Source organism: Monodon monoceros, unplaced genomic scaffold (assembly GCF_005190385.1).
Source record: "Monodon monoceros isolate NGI ecotype Baffin Bay Population unplaced genomic scaffold, NGI_Narwhal_1 Super_Scaffold_18, whole genome shotgun sequence".
NCBI lineage: Eukaryota > Metazoa > Chordata > Mammalia > Artiodactyla > Monodontidae > Monodon > Monodon monoceros.
This window is the reverse complement of record NW_021703774.1, coordinates 78,139,421-78,161,924: the sequence shown is the minus strand read 5'-3', so window position 1 is coordinate 78,161,924 and position 22,504 is coordinate 78,139,421. Positions and strand designations below refer to the sequence as shown.

The following is a 22,504-nucleotide window of genomic DNA, read 5'->3' as shown; positions in this document are numbered from 1 at the left end:
TTATTGCCTCGTTTGTCATAGATTAGGTGACCATAGGTGTGTGGGTGTATCTCTGGGCTTTTTATCCTGTTCCACTGATCTATATTTCTGGTTTTGTGCCAGTACCATACTGTCTTGATTACTGTAGCTTTGTAACATAGTCTGATGTCAGGGAGCAGGATTCTTCCAGCTCCATTTTTCTTATTCAAGATTGCTCCGGCTATTCAGGGTCTTTAGTGTTTCCATACAGATTGTAAAATTTTTCTTCTCTAATTCTGTGAAGAATGCCATTGGTCATTTGATAAGGATTGCACTGAATCTGTAGATTGCTTTGGGTAGTATAGTCATTTTCACAGTATTGGTTCTTCCACTCCAAGAAAATGGTATATCTCTCCACCTGTTTGTGTCATCTTTGATTTCTTTCATTGGAATCTCATAGTTTTCTGAGTACAGATCTTTTACCTCCTTAGGTAGGTTTATTCCTAGGTATTTTATTCTTTTTGTTGTAGTGGTAAATGGAATTGTTTCCTTAATTTCTTTTTCTGATCTTTTTTTGTTAGTGTATAGGAATGCAAGAGATTTCTGTGCATTAATTTTGTATCCTGCAGCTTTACCAAATTCATTGATTAGCTCTAGTAGTTTTCTGGTGGCATCTTTAGGATTTTCTACATATAGTATCATGTCATCTGCAAACAGTGACAGTTTTACTTCTTCTTCTCCAATTTGTATTCCTTTTATTTCTTTTTCTTCTCTGATTGCTGTGGATAGGACTTCCAAAACTCTGTTGAATAAGAGTGGCAAGAGTGTACATCCTTGTCTTGTTCCTGATTTTAGAGGAAATGCTTTCAGTTTTTCACCATTGAGAATGATGTTTGCTGTGGGTTTGTCATATATGGCCTTTATTATGTTGAGGTATGTTCCCTCTGTGCCCACTTTCTGGAGAGTTTTTATCATAAATGTGTGTTGAATTTTTGTCAAAAGCTTTTTCTGCATCTATTGAGATGATCATATGGTTTTTATTCTTCAGTGTGTTAATATGGTGTCTCACATCGACTGATTTGTGTATATTGAAGAATCCTTGCATCCTTTGGATAAATCCCACTTGATTATAGTGTGTGACCCTTTTAATGTGTTGTTGGATTCTGTTTGCTAGTATTGCGTTAAGGATTTTTGCGTCTGTGTTCATCAGTGATATTGCTCTGTAATTTTCCTTTTTATGTGATATCTTTGTTTGATTTTGGTATCAAAGTGATGGTGGCCTTGTAGAAGGAGCTTGGGAGTGCTCATCCCTCTAATTTTTCCAAGAGTTTGAGGAAGTATCGTGTTACCTCTTCTCTAAATGATAGAATTCGCCTTTGAAGCCACCTGGTCCTGGACTTCGGTTTTTTGGAAGGTTTTTAATCACAATGTCAATTTCACTACTTGTGATTGGTCTGTTTATATTTTTTATTTCTTCCTGGTTCAGTCTTGGAAGGTTGTACCTTTCTAAGAATTTGTCCATTTTTTCCAGGTTGTCCATTTTATTGGCATATAGCTGCTTGTAGTAACATCTTATGATCCTTTGTATTTCTGCAGTTTCAGTTGTAATCTCCCCTTCTTCATTTCTAATTTTATTGATTTGAGTCCTCTCCCTTTTTTATGAGTCTGGCTAAAGGTTTATCGATTTTGTTTATCTTTTCAAAGAACCAGCTTTTAGTTTCATTGATCTTTGCTATTGTTTTCTTCGTTTCTGTTTCATTATTTCTGCACTGATTTTTGTGATTTCTTTTTTTCTACTAACGTTGGATTTTGTGTGTTTTTCTTTTTCGAGTTGCTTTAGGTGTAAGGTTAGGTTGTTTATTTGAGATTTTTCTTGTTCCTTGAGGTATGATTGTATTGCTATAAACTTCCCTCTTAGAACTGCTTTTGCTGCATCCCATAGGTTTTGGGTCATCGTGTTTTCATTGTCATTTGTTTTTTGGTACTTTTTGATTTTCTCTGATTCCTTTAGTGATCTCTTGGTTATTTAGTAGCATATTGTTTAGCCTCCATGTCTTTGTGTTTTTTTACTGTTTTTTTTTTTCCTGTAATCGATTTCTAATCTCAGCATTGTGGTCAGAAAAGATGCTTGATACCATTTCAGTTTTTTTACGTTTACCAAGGCTTGATTTGTGACCCAAGATGTGATCTCTCCTGGAGAATGTTCTGTGTGCACTTGAGAAGAAAGTGTATTCGGCTGCTTTTGGATGGAATGTCCTATGAATATCAGTTAAGTCTGTCTGGTCTAATGTGTCATTTAAAGCTTGTGTTTCCTTATTAATTTTCTGTCTGGGTTATCTGTCCTTTGGTGTAAGTAGGGTGTTAAAGTCCCCCACTATTATTGTGTTACTGTCGATTTCCCCTTTTATGGTTGTTAGCCATTGCCTTATGTATTGAGTTGCTCCTGTGTTGGGTGCATAAATATTTACAGTTGTTACATCTTCTTGGATTGATCCCTCAGTCAGTATGTAGTGTCCTTTCTTTTCTCTTATAATAGTCTTTGTTTTAAAGTTTATTTTGTTTGATATGATTATTGCTACTCCAGCTTTCTTTTACTTCCATTTGCATGGAATATGTTTTTCCACCCTGTCACTTTCAGTCTGTATGTGTCCTCATGTTTGAAGTAGGTCTCTTGTAGACAGCATATATATCAGTCTTGTGTTCGTATCCATTCCGCCAGTCTATGTCTTTTGGCTGAAGCACTTCATCCATTTACATTTAAGGTAATTATTGATATGTATGTTCCTATTACCGTTTTTAAAAATTGTTTTGGATTTGTTTTTTTTGTGTTTCCCCCCTAGAAAAGTTCCTTTAGCATTTGTTCTAAAGCTGGTTTGGTGGTGCTGAATACTTTTAACTTTTGCTTGTCTGTAAAGCTTTTGATTTTGCCATCGAATCTGAATGCTATCTTTGCTGGGTGGATTAATCTTGGTTGTAGGTTTTTCCCTTTCACCACTTTAAATATATCCTGCCACTCCCTTCTGGCCTGCAGACATTTTGCTGAAAAATCAGCAGATAACCTTATGGGGATTCCCTTGTGCTTTTCCTTTGCTTCTTTTAATAGTTTTTCTTTGAATTTAATTTTTGTTAGTTTGATTAATATGTGTCTTGTCGTGTTTTTCCTTGGGTTTATCCTGTATGGGCCTCTGCATTTCTTGGACTTGGGTGGCTATTTCCTTTACCATGTTAGGGAAATTTTTGACTATAATCTCTTCAAATATTTTCTCAGACCTTACCTCTTTCTCTTCTTCTTCAGGGCCCCCTATAATTTGAATGTTGGTGCCTTTAATGTTGTCCCAGAGGTCTCTGAGACTGTCCTCATTTCTTTTCATTCTTTTTTCTTTATTCTGTTCCTCAGCAGTTATTTCAGCCATTCTATCTTGCAGCTCACTTATTCGTTCTTCTGGCTCATTTTTTCTGCTATTGATTCCTTCTAGTGTATTTCTCATTTCATTTATTGTGTTGTTCATCACTGTTTGTTAGTTCTTCAGTTCTTCTATGTTCCTTAAAACATTTCTTGTATTTTCTCGATTCTTGCTTCCATTGTATTTCCAAGATTTTGTATTTACTATCATTACTCTGATTTCTTTTTCAGGTAAATTGCCCAGTCCCTCTTCATTTATTTGGCCTTGTAGGTTTTTACCTTGCTCCTTCATCTGTTTCATGTTTCTCTGTCGTCTTATTCTTGTTGATGGGTGGGGCTGTGTTCCTTTCTTGCTGATTGTTTGGCCTGAGGCGTCTAGCACTGGAGCTTGTGGGCAGTTGAGTGGAGCTGGGTCTTGGTGCTGAGATGAGGACCCTGGGAGAGCTCACAGCAATTAATATTCCCTTGGGCCTGAAGTGTTCTGGTAGTCCAGTGGCTCGGATTTGGGGCTCCCACCACACAGGGGCTCAGGCCCGACCTCTGGCCTGGGAACGAAGACCCTGCAAGCTGCAAGAAAAAAAAACAGCCAAACAAAGCCCAAGGCAAATAATAAAAACAAAACCGAGCAAACAAAAAGAAAAACAAGCACACACACACAAAAGAAAACAAACAGACAAATAAAACCCAAGATAAGTAACAAAAACAAATCCAAACAAACAAAAAACGAATCAACAAGCAAACAACAACATCAAAAGAGACAACATGGAAAGCAGGAAACAAGAAGACACCCAAACAAACAAGAGAGCCCCAAAACGAATACCAATAATAAAAATTAAAACTAACTTAAACAGAAGACAAAAAACAAAACAAGATAAAAAAAAAAACAGAATAAAAGAAAAGCTGCTGTTTCATTGCACTGTTGCTTCCAGCACATGGTTGGCAAATGCTGCGTTCAGTCAGGTTACAGGCTGGCAGAACAGAGTCTTTTGCACAGCAGGCAACCTTTCAATTACTGTTTCCTGATATTATATTCTTCTTGTGTGCCATCACTTGCTCATCTCTATTTTGCCAATGCTTGAAAAATAGCTGATGCTTCTTAAATGTCTTGGAAAGGATGTCATAGAGACTTGAGGTGTAGGTCTGCCTCCTCAGTTCATGGCTGGCCAGTTAGCTGTGCCTTCCCTATTCTCAGTTTGTCAAGTCAGAGAGTCTGGATAAGATAGTAAATGCACAAAATAATCCATCTTTCTCTCAGTATATATATTTCTATACTGTTGTGTCTTCTTGATGACTGGCCTCCATAAGTATCTTAGAATTAGGTATCAAGATTTGATCCTTCTACTTTCCAGTCTCCCTTTGGTATTGCCTGTTGGTTGAACCTAATAGGAAACCAGCTGACAAAAGGGAGAGGGGTAGTTTACAAAGTCTAAGACCCAGCATCAAGAAGGAGAGCACAGAAGAGTGAATTTGGAATTGAGGATTTGGGTTTACTTACTGATGCTACCTGGCTTCCTTGTTTTTAGTGTGTGGACTTTATTTAGGTCTAGATGAACAGTCAGTGAAGCAGTCTATGAAGGGCCGCTTTATAGAATTGGAGTTGAATAGCTAGCACCTCACCTCAGGCAAATTTTTTTTTCCCCCCTCCCTCCCCAGCCTCAGGCAAAATTTAATGCCTGTTGGGATCGGCCTTTTCTCTGGAGAGCCTTGCAGTTTCCTTCAGGTGGTGGTTTTGAACTGGGTAGATGATCAAAAGGACCTCTCCCCAGGAGCAACTGAGGTGGGTTCTCTCAGCTTGTGCTAGAAGTTATGGAAGTTACAGCAGTTCTCAACTCAGGTGAATAGCCTTGCAGGAGAGCAGGCTGTATAGGTTAGACCCTTGCTAGGTCACAGGTCTCTTCCCAGATTCCTGAAAAATACCTTCTATATGAGTGAGTAGTAGTAAATAATAATTATGGGCTGGTTGACTACCTTCTTGCATTTTATCTTGTTCTCATGCCATTTTCAAAATAACTTGGAGTTTTAAACATGTAGGTGAGACTTCTCTATTTTTCAGTGGTATTGATGGGTCAGAATTTTCCATTGTACATTGGTTTAATTGCCTTAGCAAGAATTGAGAGGGAATGAGTCAAAGCTATGTGCTTAAGTCATAGTCCCAGAATACCTCTTCCATTTACATTAAAAAGAATTATAGGAGAGGAATCTTGGATACAAATAGTAGAAACCAACTGTAACGCATGCAGAAAAAGGTATTTATTGGAAGGATATTGGCTTTCAGAATTGACCTAAAGTCTGGAGAACTAAGTTGAGTGTAGTCAAGCATTAAAGGAAGTCACATATGCAGAACTGTAGTGAAGGTTAAGGAACAGTTAGTGTACCACTGTCAGTACTGCTGGTCTCTGAACACTAGTTATGGCTTTGCTACCTCTGCATGGAATTCCTTTCCTGAGTGATTTGTAAAATTGAGTTCTCGTTTCTTTATATCACTTACCCTGGATCTGTAGTCCCGGCCAGAGCATATGATTGCCTAAGTGTAGTCATAGGCGCTTGCCTTGCTGTTAGGTGATAGAAAGATAGAAAGATCTTGAATCTTCTGGCTTCTGTAGGAAGGGAAGGAATTTTGCTACCAATATACTGGTGAATTCCTGAATTTAAGTAGGGAATAACATGTAAACAGCTTAAGAAACATAAAGTAAACTGAAAAGAACCCTAAGTTTTATTACAGTGACTTGTTTTATAGTTAGGGATGAATTTCTTATCTGCATTGTGCTATTTAGAGATGTAGATATAAATAGTCTTTCTGGACTCTACCTTTTCAGACCTTCTGTGCAGGGGTTTAAAACAGGAGCCGGTAATGCTCCCCTTCAAGGATTCTTGGAAACATGGGGGCATTTTTTGGTTGTCACGAGGGGAAAGGTGGCTCTATTGGTATTTAGTGTATGGGGGCCAAGAATGCTAACCATTCCATAGTGTCCTGGTGGTTGCACACAAAAAAGGTTTGAATTGTCTTGCCCCAAATGTCCATATTGCCTTTGAGAAATACTAGGTTATATGGATTATTTTAATGAAGGGCTAAAAATTATTAGTGGCTTCCTTTGCTGCATTCTCTTATACTGTAACTTGAGCATTATTTCTTGCTTCTTTGCTTTGCTTCTTGGTCCATTTCCTTACTTCAGGGGGCTTAATTCCTTAAAAAATTTTTTTAAATCTGGCTGTAACACTGTATAAAAAATTAACTCAAAGTGGGTCAGAGACATAATGTAAGAGCTAAAACTATAAAACCCTTAAAAGTTAAGGGAAAAGCTTCATGACATTGGATTTGGCAATGATTACTTGGATATGACATCAGCAGCACAGGCAACAAAAGGAAAAAGTACATAAGTTGGACTTTATTAAAATTAAAAATTGTTGTGCCACTGTTAGTTTGTGGGCCGCAGGGCTTGAGCTGAGTGTCAGGGGCTGTCTTAGTCTGCTCAGACTGCCATAACAGAATACCATAGACAGGATGGCTTAAATAACAACTTTCTACAGTTTTGGAGCCTGGGAAGTCCAAAATCAAGGCCCAGCAAGATTTGGTTTCTGGTGAATACCCTCTTCCTGGCTTGCCGGTGGCTGCCTTCTTGCTGTGCCCTCAAATTGCTTTTCCTTTGTGCTTGTGGTGGTGTGGGAGGGCGGCAGAGAAAGATCTATTTCTATCTTCCTCTTTTTATAAAGCCACTACCCATCATGAGGGTCTCACCCTTATGACCTAATCTAACCCTAATCACTTCCTAAAGGCCCATCTCCAAATACTATGTTGGGGGTTAGAGTTTCAACATATGAATTTCTAGGGACACAAACATTTTGTTAGTATGAATTTTGAAGGACATGTTTAGTTTAAGAGATAGTGTCTTAGGGAGAAAACAAATAAACCTAGGTAGACCACAGAAACAAAATGTTAGTTTGAAGGGGGTCAGTTTGTCAGAGAAGGAGGGTGTGAGCCAATAAGACGAAAATTAGAGAAAGAAGAAGAAAATAAAGGTTCAAAACCAGAAAATGGGAAGGCAGAGCTTAGAGAAATTCCCTGGAACAAGGAGAGGTGGCTTCAGCATTTGTTGTTGAGTCTCACTGCCTTAGGTGTAGGCAGAGGTTACTTGGTAAGGATACTTAAATTGAAATAGCTGCTTTGGGCCAGGAGCTGCACTGAAGCCTGAGTGGATAATACTTTATTCCATAAGCAAATAATGAATAACTTAACAAAACCATTTTATAAAGAATATTTTAAATAAACTCTTTTTGTGTCTTGACAGATGACCTGTAGTGATGTTATTTTGTACTGATGATTTTTTATAATCAGTAGTCTAATGCATTAGTGTTGTCTTTGGCATCTCTGCATTTAATGGTAACTTTTTGATGATCATAAATGATTTGGGGGGAGAGGATCTTGATTATAATCAGAAAACCATTCAACTTTCATCCTTTATACTTTTTTAGTCAATCAGAGGGACTACTTAAAATACCAAATTACCTTCTAAGACCAAAAAACAGTGAAAGTCTTATAAAATATTGAAGCTGAAAGGAAGAAGGTGGGGAGGAGTTAGTATGCATGATAATTTCCTTTTCCTTTGAACTTTATACCCATTTTCAGTCCTGATTCATTGCAGAAAGGCCAGGCTTTGTTTTATATAGAATGTGCATACTGGGGTAGTGATTTTACTGTTTTTTTTATTATGTATTTTTAAACTCCAGCAAAACAACTTGAAGGTCTTATAAAGTTTATGATGAGTTTTTACATATATTGTTTAGTTATCTGTGTGTCTGCATTTCCCTATGCTGAGATTTTTTTAAAAATTGAAGTATAGTTGATTTACAATATTGTGTTAGTTACAGGTGTACAGCAAAGTGATTCAGAAACATACACATGCATATTTCAGGTTCTTTTCCATTGTAGGTTATTACAAGATGTTGAATATAGTTCTTTGTGCTATATAGTAAATCCTTGTCTATTATCTATTTTATATATAGTAGTGTGTATCTGTTAATCCCACACTCCTAATTTATCTCCCCCCATTCACTTTGGTAATCATAAGTTTGTTTTCTATGACTGGATGTGCTTAGATTTTAATCTCAGGCTATAGGTGATACCTGAGTGTGGAGAGAAGTGAATTGACAAAATGTGTTTTTGTTTTGTTTTTTTTGCCTTGAAAATATATTATAAAAATTGGCTTGGTTAAAAAAAATACATGAGAGAAACAACAATCAAAATGATCACATGAAGGAAACAGAAACTTGTTATACAGCATTATATTTATTTTGGGGGTTGAAATAGTATGGTCAACATAGATGATCAGCTTGAAATAATATAGGGTCTGAGATACATAAAGAGAATTAAGGTGGTTCTCCATGTGATCATTCATTCATCAAATATTTATTGAGTACTGTGTTTTACAGTAAGGATTAACATAGAGTAAGACAATGCTCTAAACTCAAAGAGCTTAAGAAGCTCACAGGAAAATAATAAATATGAAAATTTATAAGATTTATAAATAAAGGACTAAGGGAAGAGTGACCTCAGCATCATGGCTGCATCAGACATACATCATCCCTCCTCACCACCCCCCAACAAAATTCTGGCATCCATTCACGTACAAAAATGCCTTTATGGGTACTGTGGTACCCAACACCATACACCAAGGGACCCAGGAAGAGTCTCACCCATCCATGCATTGGATAATAGACAGACCTTGGTCCCAGCTGTGGACCATGCAGCTGTGAACCAGCTCCAGCCTTTCTTGGCTGTGGTCTGGAACCTCTGGAGTTAGACAATCTGACTTAGACAATCATCCATGGATTAGAGAGCCTTAGTGGACATCTGGATTTCCAGAGGGGAAGTTCTAACACTCTGTTAGAGCAAAAAAAAAAAAGAAAAAGAAAAAGAAAAAAGAGTTTGGATTCATTGGAGTGGGTGAAAGGAACAGCTTGACTTTACCTGAATCACGCTTCCCCCAGTATGGCACAGCTTAGGGCCAAGAGAGCCTATTTCAACCTGTGGTTTCTCCCTCTGGGGAAAGGGAGAGCAGGTGAGTGAGCAACCAGCTTCCCTAGTTGTGCAGGATGCTGTCAAAGAGGCTCATTTCTCTCAGCCTATCCAGAGTGTTAAATTGTGAGCTCTATGACGGGGGGTGGGAAAAGAGTGGGATAGTGCAGATAGGACTCTTGGAGAACATTAAAGGGACGTGGATCCTATTAAGTGCTTCATGGACTCCATCAAGAAGCCTGCCCATGAGTTGCTGGGGAAGCCTCACCTGTGGATTCCTCCAACTGGCCCATGGGCATCCCTAGCATCCCACATGCATCATTCACATACCCTCCCACTCTGCAGCCAGCTCTCTGTGTTCCTGAAGGTAGTGGTGAGAGCAAGCTTTGGAATTCTCCAATCTGTGTGCCAGGGAGAGAACACAAACTTGAACCGTAGTGCCACCTTTGGCAAGACAAAAGAGAGGCTGTCAGCACTCGGTCTGGTGCATTGCAGGATTGAGAGAAAGCATACAAGCTTAAGAATTCTGCCACAAGAGGGAACAAGAAGCATGGATCAAGTGTATCCATAGAAGGTCTGAGAAAGCCCCAGAATCTCTAACAGGGCTGATGGAAGATATTTCTCCCCAGAAGGCAGTTAGTAAAGTCTGGAGGAGCTAACTGATATTTCAAATGTGAAGACAGCAACACAAAATTCTAAGGAACATGAAAAACCAAGGAAACATGACACCACCGAAGGATCACAGACTTTTAGTAACTGAACTCAACGACATGATGAAGAATTAAAAAATAGCTGTATTGGGGCTTCCCTCGTGGCACATTGGTTGAGAGTCCACCTGCCGATGCAGGGCACACGGGTTCGTGCCCCTGTCCGGGAGGATCCCACATGCCGTGGAGCGGCTGGGCCCATGAGCCATGGCTGCTGGGCCTGTGCGTCCGGAGCCTGTGCTCTGCAATGGGAGAGGCCGCAACAGTGAGAGGCCGCAACAGTGAGAGGCCCGCGTACCGCAAAACCAAACCAAAACAAAACAAAAAAAATAGCTGTTTTAAGGAAACTTCAGAAAATACAGACAATTCAACAAAATCAAGAACACAATACAAACAAAATGTGAAGTTTAACAAAGAGCTAGAAATCATCAAAAAGAACCAAACAGAAATTCTGGAGCTGAAGAATTTAATAAATGAAAAGAAAAAGAAAAAATGAAGTGGAGGGCATAAACAGTAGAATGAACCAAGCAGAATAAAGAATCTGTGAAAGAGAAGACAGGAACTTTGAAATTATAGTCAGAGGAAAGCAAATAAGAAATAATGAAAAAGAGTTAAGAAAGCCTATGTGATCTAGGGGATGTGTTCAAAACCAATTAATGAATTTTAATATTCCAGAAGAAGTGAGGGAGAAGGGGAAAGAAAGCAGAAAGCTTATTTAATGAAATAGTGATTGGGGAGAGATTTGGATATTCAAGTTCGTGAACCTCACAGATCACCAAACAAACCAAACCTAAGGAGATCTTCTCTAAGACATATTACAATAAAACTGCCAAAAGTCAAAGACAAAGAGAAACTGGAAATCTATAACAGGAGGAAAGCTTGGAAATTCACAAATATGTTGAAATTAACAACACATTCTTGAACAATCAGTGGGTTAAAGAAGAAATACAAAGAGAAATTTAAAAAATATCTAGAAACAAATGAAAATGGAAACACAACATACCAAAACCTATGGGATTCTGTAAAAGCAGTTCTAGCATGGAAGATCTAGCAAAAAGCAGTTCTAGCAATGTAGTTTTCTACATTAAGAAAAAAGAGCACTCTTAAATAAACAACCTAACTTTATACGTCAAGGGACTAAGAAAAAGAACAAACTAAGTTCAAAGTTAGCAGAAAGAAGGAAATATCAAAGATCAGAGCAGAAATAGAGAACAGAAGAACAATAGAAAAGTAGAAAAGATCAACAAAACTAAGAGCTGTTTTTTTTTTTTTTTAAATAAACAAAATTGACAAATCTTTAGCTAGGCTAAGAAAAAAGAGAACTCAAAATCAGAAATGAAAGCGGAGACATTGCAACCGATACTGCAGAGATACAGAGGATCATAAAGGAGTACTGTGAGCAGTTATACACTAACAAATTGGATAATCTATAAGATATGGACACATTCCTGGAAACATAAAACTTACCAAGTCTGAATCATGAAGAAAGAGAAAATCTGAACAGTTCAATAATGAGTAAGGTGATTGAATCAGTAATAAAAAACCTCCCAATAAGAAAAAGCCCAGGACCAGATGGTTTCACGTATGAACTCTAGCAAACAGTTAAGAATGAATTAAGGCCAGTCCTTCTCAAACTCTTCAAAAAGTTTAAGAGGAGACAATAATCCTAAACTCATTTAATGAGGCAAGCATTACCCTGATATCAAAGCCAGATAAGGATACTAAAAGTAAAGAAAACTATAGGGTATCTGATGAATATAGGTGCAGAAATTCTCAAGAAAGCATTAGCAAACAGAATTCAACATCACATTAAAAGGATCATACACCATGATGAAGCAGGATTTATCCCTGGGTTGCAAGAATGCCTCAAATACACCAATCAACATGTTAATAGAATGAAGCATAAGAAATCATATGATCATCTTTGTAGATGCAGAAAAAGCATTTGACAAAATACAACATCCTTTTATGGTAACTCAGTAAGTTGGATATAGAAGAAACATACCTCAACTTAAAGGCCGTATATAATAAAATAACAGCCAACATCATACTAAGTGGTGAAAGGTTGAGAGCTTTTTCTCTAAAATCACAAACAAGACAGGTACGCGCACTTTGACCATTCCTATTCAACATAGTACTGACAGTTGTAGCCAGAGCAGTGAGGCAAGATAAAGAAATAAAAGACATCCAAATTGGAAAGGAAGAAGTAAAATGTCTTTGTTTGCAGATAGACTCCACCAAAAAACTGTTAAACTAATAAATGAATTCAGTAAAGTTGCAGGGTGTAAAATCAACATATAGAAATCTGTTATGTTTTTTTTTTTGTTTTTGTTTTTTTGCGGTACGCGGGCCTCTCACTGTTGTGGCCTCTCCTGTTGTGGAGCACAGGCTCCGGACGCGCAGGCTCAGTGGCCATGGCTCACAGGCCTAGCCGCTCTGCGGCATGGGGATCTTCCCGGACTGGGGCACGAACCGTGTCCCCTGCATGGGCAGGTGGACTCTCAACCACTGTGCCACGAGGGAAGCCCCTGTTATGTTTTTATACAGCAACAACAAAACTATTTGAAAAAGAAATAAAGCAGTCACATTCACAAGTAGCATCAAAGACAATAAGATGTTTAGGAATAAATTTAACCAAGGAGGTATAAAATATGTACACTGAAAGCAATAAGACTTTGATGAAGGAAGTTGGAGAAGATGCAAATAAATGGAAGATATCCCATGTTCTTGGATTGGAAGAATTAATATTGTTAAAATTTCCATACACCCCCCAAACCATCTATAGATTCAGTGCAACCTCTATCAAAATTCCAATGGCATTTTCCACAAAACTAGAAAAAACAATTCTGAAATTAGTATGGAACCACAAAAGATCTTGAATAAACACAGCAATCCTGAGGAAGAATAACAAAGCTAGATGCATCACACTTCTTGCTTCAAACTATACTACCAGGCTATACTAATTAAAACAATATGGTCCTGACATAAAAATAGATACATAGACCAGTGGAACAGAATTGAGAGCCCAGCTAATATTTGACAAGGGAGCCAAGAATGTTCAGTGCGGAAAGAATAGTGTCTTCAATAAATGGTGTTGGGAAAACACTATTTCTGTTTTTTTTTTTTTGTACACGGGCCTCTCACTGCTGTGGCCTCTCCCGTCATGGAGCACAGGCTCCGGGTGCGCAGGCTCAGTGGCCATGGCTCATGGGACCAGCTGCTCCGCGGCATGTGGGATCTTCCCGGACTGGGGCACGAACCCGTGTCCCCTGCATTGGCAGGTGGACTCCCAACCACTGTGCCACCAGGGAAGCCCCCATTTCTGTTTTTTCTTAATTTATTATTTTTTTTGTCTGGTTCTGATATCAGAGTAATGTTGCCCTTATGAGGTGAGTTGAAAGTATTCCCTCTTCAATTTTCTGAGTTTCTGTAAAACTGATACTAATTCTTCCCTAAATATTTGGTAGAATTCACCAGTGAAACCGTCTGAACTGGAATTTTCTTTGTGGAAAAGTTTTTGACTACACATTCTGTTTCTTTAATAGATATAGGCTATTTAGTTAATCTAGGTCTTCTTAAATTTACTTGAGTAATTTTTTATTTCTAACAAGGTGTATAAATTGTTGAAATTTTGGTGTAACGTTGTTAGTGATACTCATTTACTATCATTTTAATATTTGTAGGATTGTGGTTATGCTTCTTTCATTGTGTTATTGTGATTTGTGGCTTTTCTCCCCCTCCCCCTCTTATTAGTATTGTCAGAATTAATCAATTTTTTTAATCTCAAAGAACCAGCTTTTTTATTGCTTTTTCTCAATCTTCTGTTTTCTATTTTTTCACTTCTATCTTTATTATTTCCTTTATTCTGCTTATTTTAGGTTTAATTTTCTCTTTTTCTGTTTTCTTAGGTTAGAACTTGAGGTCCTTCATGTGAGATCTTTTTTTCTTTCCTAATATAGATTGGTTAATACTATGACTTTCCTTCTAACCGTTCTTTTTTTTTTTTTTTTTTTTACGGTATGCGGGCCTCTCACTGTTGTGGCCTCTCCCATTGTGGAGCACAGGCTCCGGACGCGCAGGCTCAGTGCCCATGGCTCACGGGCCCAGCCGCTCCGCGGCATGTGGGATCTTCCCGGACTGGGGCACAAACCCGTGTCCCCTGCATCGGCAGGCGGACTCTCAACCACTGTGCCACCAGGGAAGCCCCTGCTCCCGCTTTTTAATAAACATCTTTATTGAAGTTTTCTTTACATACCATAAAATTCACCCATATAACTGAACAGTTAGGTTGGAGCATTAGCTGCCTCCAGTAGGTTGATGATTTCCAAATCCAAGTCTTCAGACCTGGACGTCTTAACCTGTGTGCTTTGCTGACCTTTTAAACTTAGTGTGTCTAAAAACCGTACTTAATAATTCTTTCTTACTCTTTCCCTTTATTCCAAGTCACCTGTCCTCTAGGCTCTGTCTAGTTAATGGTACTCCTCTCTATTTAGTCACTATAGTGAAAACCTATCATCCTTAACTTCTTTTCCCTTTCATGTTTAATCATTTACCTAAACTTACTGTTCTTGACTTTCTAAGGTCGCTGATATTTGGTCCTTCTCCATATCTACGCTAGATGGATTTTATTAGTTTTTGGTCATTTTTTGCCTGGGTGGCTGCTATGATCACCTAACTCCCTTTCGTACTGCCAACCTTGTATCTCCCTTTCTACCTCCTCTCCCAGGTCCATCCTGAGGAGGTGTTTTTCTGAAGATTTAAGTACAGGTATGCCATTTTCAATTAGAAGTACTTTAATGGTTTGCTTTTGTCCTCAGGTTGCAACACAAGCTCTGTTCATGATTGAGCTTTTGTCTTCCTTATTATGCCCAGTCTATTCTATGCTACTGCACCCTTCTCCACCCTGCATACTATACCCTAGCGGCCATACCAACTTATTTCCTAACTGGTGTATTGTATCGCGTCTTCCATATCTTTGTACACTATTCCTTCTCTACTTAGTATGCCCTTATTTTCTTGATCTTCCTGGCAAACTCGTTTTTTTCTTTTTTTTTTCCTTTTAATTTCTATTTGAAGATCATGCCTTTCTAATGCTCTTTCCTATGTAAATCTGTTTTCAGGTTGTACTCGTGTGCATATTAGAATATGCCTATGCTGTTAGACATCTCTTCTATCTAACCTATGGTCCCCTGGTACCTCACCTGTAGTTATTTACTTCCTCTGCTGTGATCTTCCTGTTTGGTGCTTATTTTGTTTACATATTTATTAAATTGTGAACTCCTGTGGGCAAATAATGTGTCTTATTTTTCTTATATTCCCTGCCTCTAGCTCAATGCCACTCACATTTGGTAAATATTTGTTGATTATCATTGAGTTAGGCTGAAGTTACTTCAGTGACTGATAACTAACCTGAAATTACCATTAATTCAAACTAAAATCCCCTAAAACCCAAGTTAGATTAATCTGTAACAGCTCTTTATGTAAATAAAATCTGTTAATAGCCACATAAATGACCTGTATCTAACTAAATTTAAGATGGAGACAGTGAGTTTGTGTTGATGGTTCATCAACTGCTTTATTAAAGTGGGAACACTAAAGAAGTTGGTGTTTTGTGGGAGCTACATGACCAGAGTAATTGGATTTGGTGTAGAAGCTGAGGGTCAGTGAATTTCTCTGTGCTTCACCTTGAATTGCTTTCATCCTCTTTCAGGTAGCTGACAATTACTCATATTGAGAAACAGTTGGACTTTTCTATTAACATGTTTTCTTAAGAATGGGATTCACTCTTACAGAATTTGTGAGCCCAAGTGTGATAGAATTTGTGTTGTTTGGTTCTTAACTATAAATCAGTACACCAGAAGAATACATGATTTTGCTTAAAAGGGTAACATTCAGAAAGGTCTTTGTTATTTATATGACAGTGTTATTCTGTGCAAATGGGATATATTAATTTGCTATTGCAAATCATCTTAGACTGTATTTGTGAACAACTCCCTTATAATGGTTGATACCTCTTGGTTACTTTGAGTTTAAAGAGTTACTCATGACATTGAAGGAGTGACATTTCTCTTTGGAAGGGCTTAATTCCTTTAGGCACTTGCCACTGAGCTCTGTAGAATACTGTTATTTGAGTATTTTCTGTACTGGTTGCTCACTCTCCTATAGTTGTTTCCTAAAACCATTCTTGGCCTATACTTGTACATAAGTAGCTATTTACATAACTGTTTCAACTATTTTTGTTGTGCTTTCCTGGATCCTCTGAAATATCTTTAGGGTGTTATTAAAATTTAGGGTGTTTGAAAGGTTATTTAGTATCTAACATTGTTATTAAAAACAAGGACCATTGTATGGGCATTGTCTTTTATCTTTTAAAAGATAGAATTACATTGCTGATTTATTCAGCACTTTTTAAAAAGTCACTTCATAGGGGCTTTGGTGAGTTTTCATAGAATTTGGAGATTAGTAAGAGTCAATTTAGTAAAATTCCCTTATAATGGTTGAGGGTAGTTAATATATGCCAAAGTCTTTAAGGGCTCTCATGTTTCTTAAATCTAGGTCAAAGAACAGGGCCTGGAAATCTTAGCAATGAAATAATGGATGTGAATGAAAGCTGATGTAAAAAGTGTTTCTATCAATATGAGGAAAGAATGTTATCAAAGGAAGTTTAAATGCTTGGAGTCTAGAAAGATGAGACCCAATGAGTAGGAAGAGAAGGAAATTACTGAGTACCTTCTGTCTGTTAGATAGTTTCTTTCCCTTCCTTGTTGTACTTTTATTTATAATAATTTGTAGATTCTTTGGATTTTCTATATAAAAAGCATGTTATCTGTCATAGAAGGCATTATTTTTTGGAACTTTAATTTTTTTCTTATATTTTAATCTTACTTTTGTCTCTTGTTTTACTTTGCTGACTAGAAGTACAATCAAACAGAAGTGTGATAGTGAGGATCCTTATTTGTTTCTCTCATTTTGAAGGAAATGCTTCTAAAGTTTCACTATGAAGAATGATATTTGCTGTAGGTATTGGAAGATATCTTTTATTAGATTGAAGTTCTCTTTTTCTCCTTTGCTGTAGAGTTTTAAGAATGGGTGTTGAGGGCTTCCCTGGTGGCGCAGTGGTTGAGAGTCCGCCTGCCGATGCAGGGGACACGGGTTCGTGCCCCGGTCCGGGAAGATCCCACATGCCACGGAGCGGCTGGGCCCGTGAGCCATGGCCGCTGAGCCTGTACGTCCGGATCCTGTGCTCTGCAACGGGAGAGGCCACAACAGTGCGAGGCCCGCGTACTGCAAAAAAAAAAAAAAAAAAAATGGGTGTTGAATTTTGTCACTTTTCTGTTTTTACTTTGTACAATTTTTCTTTAATAATAGGTAGATTACGTGGATAGAATTTTCTGATGTTAAACTATTCTCACTTCTGGGATAAGTCCAATTAGTTATGATGAATTTTTTTTCTATTTTTTAAATGTTACTGATAACTTTGCTAATATTAAAAAAAAAAATCTGTGTTCATGAATGAGCTTAGCCTGTGATTGTCCTTTTTCCATGGTAATCATTCAGTTCTGTTTTGGGCATGTTAAATTAGAGGGGTTTGGCAAGTGTCTTACATGATATTAGAAATTTGGATCTGGAGTACTTAGTAACGTGGAAAAGGCTGACTATAAATATTTTGATATAATAGTTGAGAAAATACAGCTGGATGATGTTGAATAGGAAGGTATATAGAGTAAGAACAGAAGTGAGGATGGAATACATTTTGGGGGTTCATCGATGATGGTAAAGCCAATAATTAGAGGCTTGTTGGAAAGGCAGGTGTGAGAAACAGGGAATTTAAAGGAAGGAAAAACTTAGCTATCAGTTTTTAACTGTGGTGGGTAGAAGAGATGTGAGGTTAGAGAAAGTGGAAACAGCAAATGTAGTACTCTGAAAAAGTATGGTGGTAAAAGGAAGGAGGGGGGACACCAGTGAAGGTGGAACTGGAGGCAGTTTTGAAGGAAGTTTTTATTTAATTTTTTAAGGGTGGATGAGACTTCATGTTTGTAGGTGAAGAGTAAAACTCTAGTAAAGAAGGATGTAGTGAATATAAAAGGGAAATGTATATTCACCTAAATCTTTGCCAAACAAGATTTCAATGTAATTTTATCTGTTCTTCTGTAATCTAGGGTTGTATTTGTCTTTCAGAATGTTTCCAAACATGATTTATTTAAACACTCTAATTGGAGAAGGAAATCTATTACTTGGTTAGTTTATTTCTGGCAGATCAGCCCTTAGATACTAACGAGAGTCTCAGGGAAAGAGGACATCTAGGGTGGAGAGTGGCTCAGTAAAGACTAGGTCATTCACCAGCCATAAAAATCACAAAATAATAGTGGCTTAAGCTGAAGCAAAGTAGAAGCCTGTTTCTGATCTATAGGGCAGTTTCTATTAGGGAAGCTGAAAAATAGAATTTTTATTTTGCAGGAGCATATGCTTAGCTAAAAATTGATGGCTCTAAGACTAAGGAGGAAGGGAGCAAGATATTGAGAGAATGGTATCAGTGTCTACACAGTAGAGACAATCTCTTAAATAAAATTCATCTTTTGTGTGAAAGGCAGTATTTGCATAGTTTAAGAAGTCAAAATACACGTGTTTGTACCTAGGCTCTCTACTTACTAGCTCTGTGACCCTGAGCAAATTCCTTTTTCTCTTTGTGCTTTAGTGTTTTCCTAATAAGATGGAGAACAGTGTTAAATATAAGGTGCCTCATAAATTGGTATGAGGATTAAATAAGATAATCTAAGTAGTTGACTAAGTCTGTGCCTGGTATATCTAACCCAAAAACAATTATTAGTTTTGTCATTTGCCTCTGATTTTCAAGGATCAAGGGTGTGTGGAAGGAAAAAACAAAAACAAAACAAAACGAGACAACAACAACAACTAAAAAAAAACCCAAACCTAATATTACTTATGGGATATCAAAAAGTGATTTAACTATTACACATACGATATAATTGAAAAAGTAATTTCAAATCTCATGAGAACCTGTAGATTTAAGATTAGATTTTTTTTTGGAAGCCTTGGATGGTACCCAGAGTTAGCCAGACTGCAAAGTTTGAGGGCACAGTCCTCCACAAGACCACCCTTACTTCGGATACCACCTGAAATTTCAGGGGACTCCCAAAGCCACCCTCAGGTTTGATAATTTGCTAGGACTCACAAAACTCACTGAAAGTTATCACACTCATGAAAGGATTATAGATTACAGAGAAAGGATGGAGTTTAAAATCAGCCAAGGGAAAGAAGCACATAGGATAAATTCCAGGAAGGTTCCAAATGTGGAGCTTTTGGTGTCCTCTTCTTTTAAAGTCAGGACATTACTCTCCCAGCATCAATGTGTGACAGTATGTGTTGCCACCCACCTAAGCTCACATGAGCTTTGGCGTCCAGAGTTTTCAAGGCATGATTAATTGATTTCCCATGTAGTTGAACTCAGTCTCCCTGTTGGCTCATACTTTGTGACCCAAAACCCTTACCCTAAGTGGTATTGTTGGATTTTTTTAGCATGGCCAGCCCCCACCCTAGGACTATTGGATGTGGCCAACCCCATCCTAAAATCTGGTGTGGCCAGCACCCACCATAAACAAGGACACTTCTATGAAGTTTGACAGATTACCTCCCAGAAGCTGAGGACAAGGCCAGACTTCTCTTTGGGCAAGGCCAAATTCTTTACTACATAGAAAGATATAAGGCACTGATGAAAAGCAAGAGACATTTGCAAATGGAAGTTCAACATGATTATCTGTTGAAGATATCAAAGTTAAAAAAAAATCTTAAAAACACATAAGTAAAACAAAGATCATTCAGGTGAAAATAAACATCCAGAACATTTGATCCAGCTGGTGTAATTTAAAATCTAGAAATTTGGGCACTAAAGCAAAATTTGAGGAGCTCCTTGAAAAGAGATCAAAATAAAAATTTGAGATATATAGGGGAAAAAATGAGAAAGAAAACTCATGGTGCTACTAAATGATTATTGTGGAAAGATGTTCTTAAGGAAGAAAGGAAAAGCAGGAATAAAGTGCATTTGTGGGGATTACTGCATTCACTTGTATTTTGAAACAGAGATTGGAGGATTTGATATAATTAATGGTTTATGTTTGTATAGAAAATTACAGTTTTGTTAAATACTTGTACTTACCTTGGATAAGTGTAGCCAAGTGTATTAGGAGAGTATTATTTGTTTTCCTATTTTTATTGAAGAAAGTACTGATGTTAGAGGTTTTTGAGTGATTTGTGCCAGGTTGCTGGGTGAGTTTGGAGCAGAGCTGGAACTGGAATCCTTGTCTCCTAACTTTTTGCTTAAGTACTTCTACTTCAAGTACTTTTTTCCCAACTACAAAATGATTCTTCTTGGATCTATTCTCTAGGCCTAGGCACAATGTTTTCTGTTGGTAAGGAGGGGGAGGGGGATTGGAAGGCAATTGGGTGGTACCTGCCTGTATTTACTTTGGTTATCTTATCTAAGACTTTATTCAGCACCTGTCTCCTGCTGCTGCCCTCATCTGCCTGAGTCTCCTGAATAGATCAGCCCAGGATTACCCTTGGATGCAGACTGGGGCCAACCTTGGCTCCTCTGTGCCATACTTTTTTCATATCCAGTCTGTCTGCAGGCCCTATGGACTTTTTCTTGCTACCCGAATGACCTTGTTTGTCCCTGACTCTCTGCTCTGCTGTGATTCCTCCTCTTTTCTCTGTTTTCCTCATCAGCCCCTTTTCACAGCAAGGTATCCAATTTTCTTTTTCTCTAAACATTTAACATTTTATTTTAAATACTAGGCTGTGAATTGATTTTTTTCTCTCTTGATATACAGTTCTGTGGTTTTCAGCACATGTTCACATTTGTGTAACCACTGAAATAGGATATATAACAATGCTATAATCCAGAAAAACTGTCCTGTATTATTCTCTTATAGTTAACCTCTCCCCTTATCCATAACTTGTGTCATCCACTAATATAGTCATCATCCTTCTATTTTTGTCTTTTTGAGAATGTCAAGTAAAATGTAACTTTTGAGACTGTCTCCTTTCACTGACATAATACCTTTGAAATGCATTCAAGTTGTGTTTACAAATAGTTTCTTTTTATTGCTGAGTAGTATTCCCATAGTGTGGCTATACCACAGTATAAACAGTGGTTTACTTAACCATTTACTTGTTGAAAGACATAAGGGTTGCTTCCAGTTTTTGCCTGTTATGAGTAAAGCTGCTATAAACATTTTTGTATAGGATCCCCCCCCAGTTTTTGAAATTGTGGTAAAATATGCATAACATAAAATTTACCATCTTAACTATTTTTACTTGTACAGTGCAATGGTATTAAATACATTTATATTGTTGTGCAACCGTCACCACTATCCATCTCCAGAACTCTTTTCATCTTGCTAAACTGAAACTCTGCACCCATTTAACAATAACTTCCTATTTTTTCTTTTCCCCCAGCCTCTTGCAACCACCATTCTACTTTCTGTCTCCATGATTTTGACTACCCTAAGAATCTCATATAATTGGAATCATATAGTATTTGTCTTTTTGTAACTGGCTTGTGTATAGGTTTTTGTGTGAATATAAGCCTTAATTTCTCTGGGATAAATGTCCAGGGCAATCGCAGGATTCTGTGATAGTTACGTTTAGTTTTTAAAGAAACTGCTAAACTTTTCCAAAGTAGCTGTACTGTTTTACAATCTCACCAGCAATGTTGTAAGTCCAGAGTTTGAATTCAATTTCTAGAGAGGTAACTTTGGTGACCCCCTTAGAGTAGTCATCACTGGATGATTTGGAAAATAGTAACTACCACTCCTGTATTCATTCACGTGGATTGGGGTGGAGGTGGAGAAAAGATTCAGCGCTGGGTAGAAACCCAGTAGGTATCTACTGCAGTAGTGGTTTCCAAACCTGTATGCACACCAGAATCATCAAAGGAGCTCTTAATAATACAAATTCATGGGTCTCATACAGACCTGCTAAATTGGAATCTGTGTTTTTAACAAGGGTTCAAGAGAATTTTAAGTGGTCATGCTCACATCAGTTGGACCATTGTGTTGTAAGATCGATGGAATTTCCAAAATTTTAGAAGTGTATGATGTATATTTAACAAATAAAAAATTTCCCATCCTCTTATCTTTCCTGCTTCTCTCTCTTTCTTTGACCCTATGTTTATATTTTGTCCCCTCTTCACATCAGTTTATGAAATGCTCTTATTTATTTATTTACTTAAGCTTTTTTCTTTATTTTTAATTGAAGTGTAGTTGATTTACAATGTTGTGTTAGTTTCTGGTTTACAGCAAAGTGATTCACTTATACATATATATATTCTTCATATTGTTTTCCATTACGGTTTATTATAGGATATTGAATATAGTCCCTGTGCTATACTGTAGGACCTTGTTG

At 37.6% G+C, this 22,504-nt stretch overlaps 1 protein-coding gene across 2 annotated transcripts in view; it reads left to right on the top strand.

The window, feature by feature from the left end:
- The window catches only part of MAN1A2 (mannosidase alpha class 1A member 2), a 162,113-nt gene that overhangs the window by 27,660 nt on the left and 111,949 nt on the right, over positions 1-22,504 (top strand). The window contains exons 1-2 of one of the 2 annotated variants that reach the window (XM_029228162.1): positions 8,799-8,804; positions 12,465-12,469. The exons of the other annotated variant lie outside the window; for it this stretch is intronic. The gene's annotated coding sequence lies outside the window, so the exon portion shown is untranslated. Of the gene's footprint in view, positions 1-8,798; positions 8,805-12,464; positions 12,470-22,504 lie in introns of those variants that run through there. 2 annotated transcript variants of the gene reach the window in all.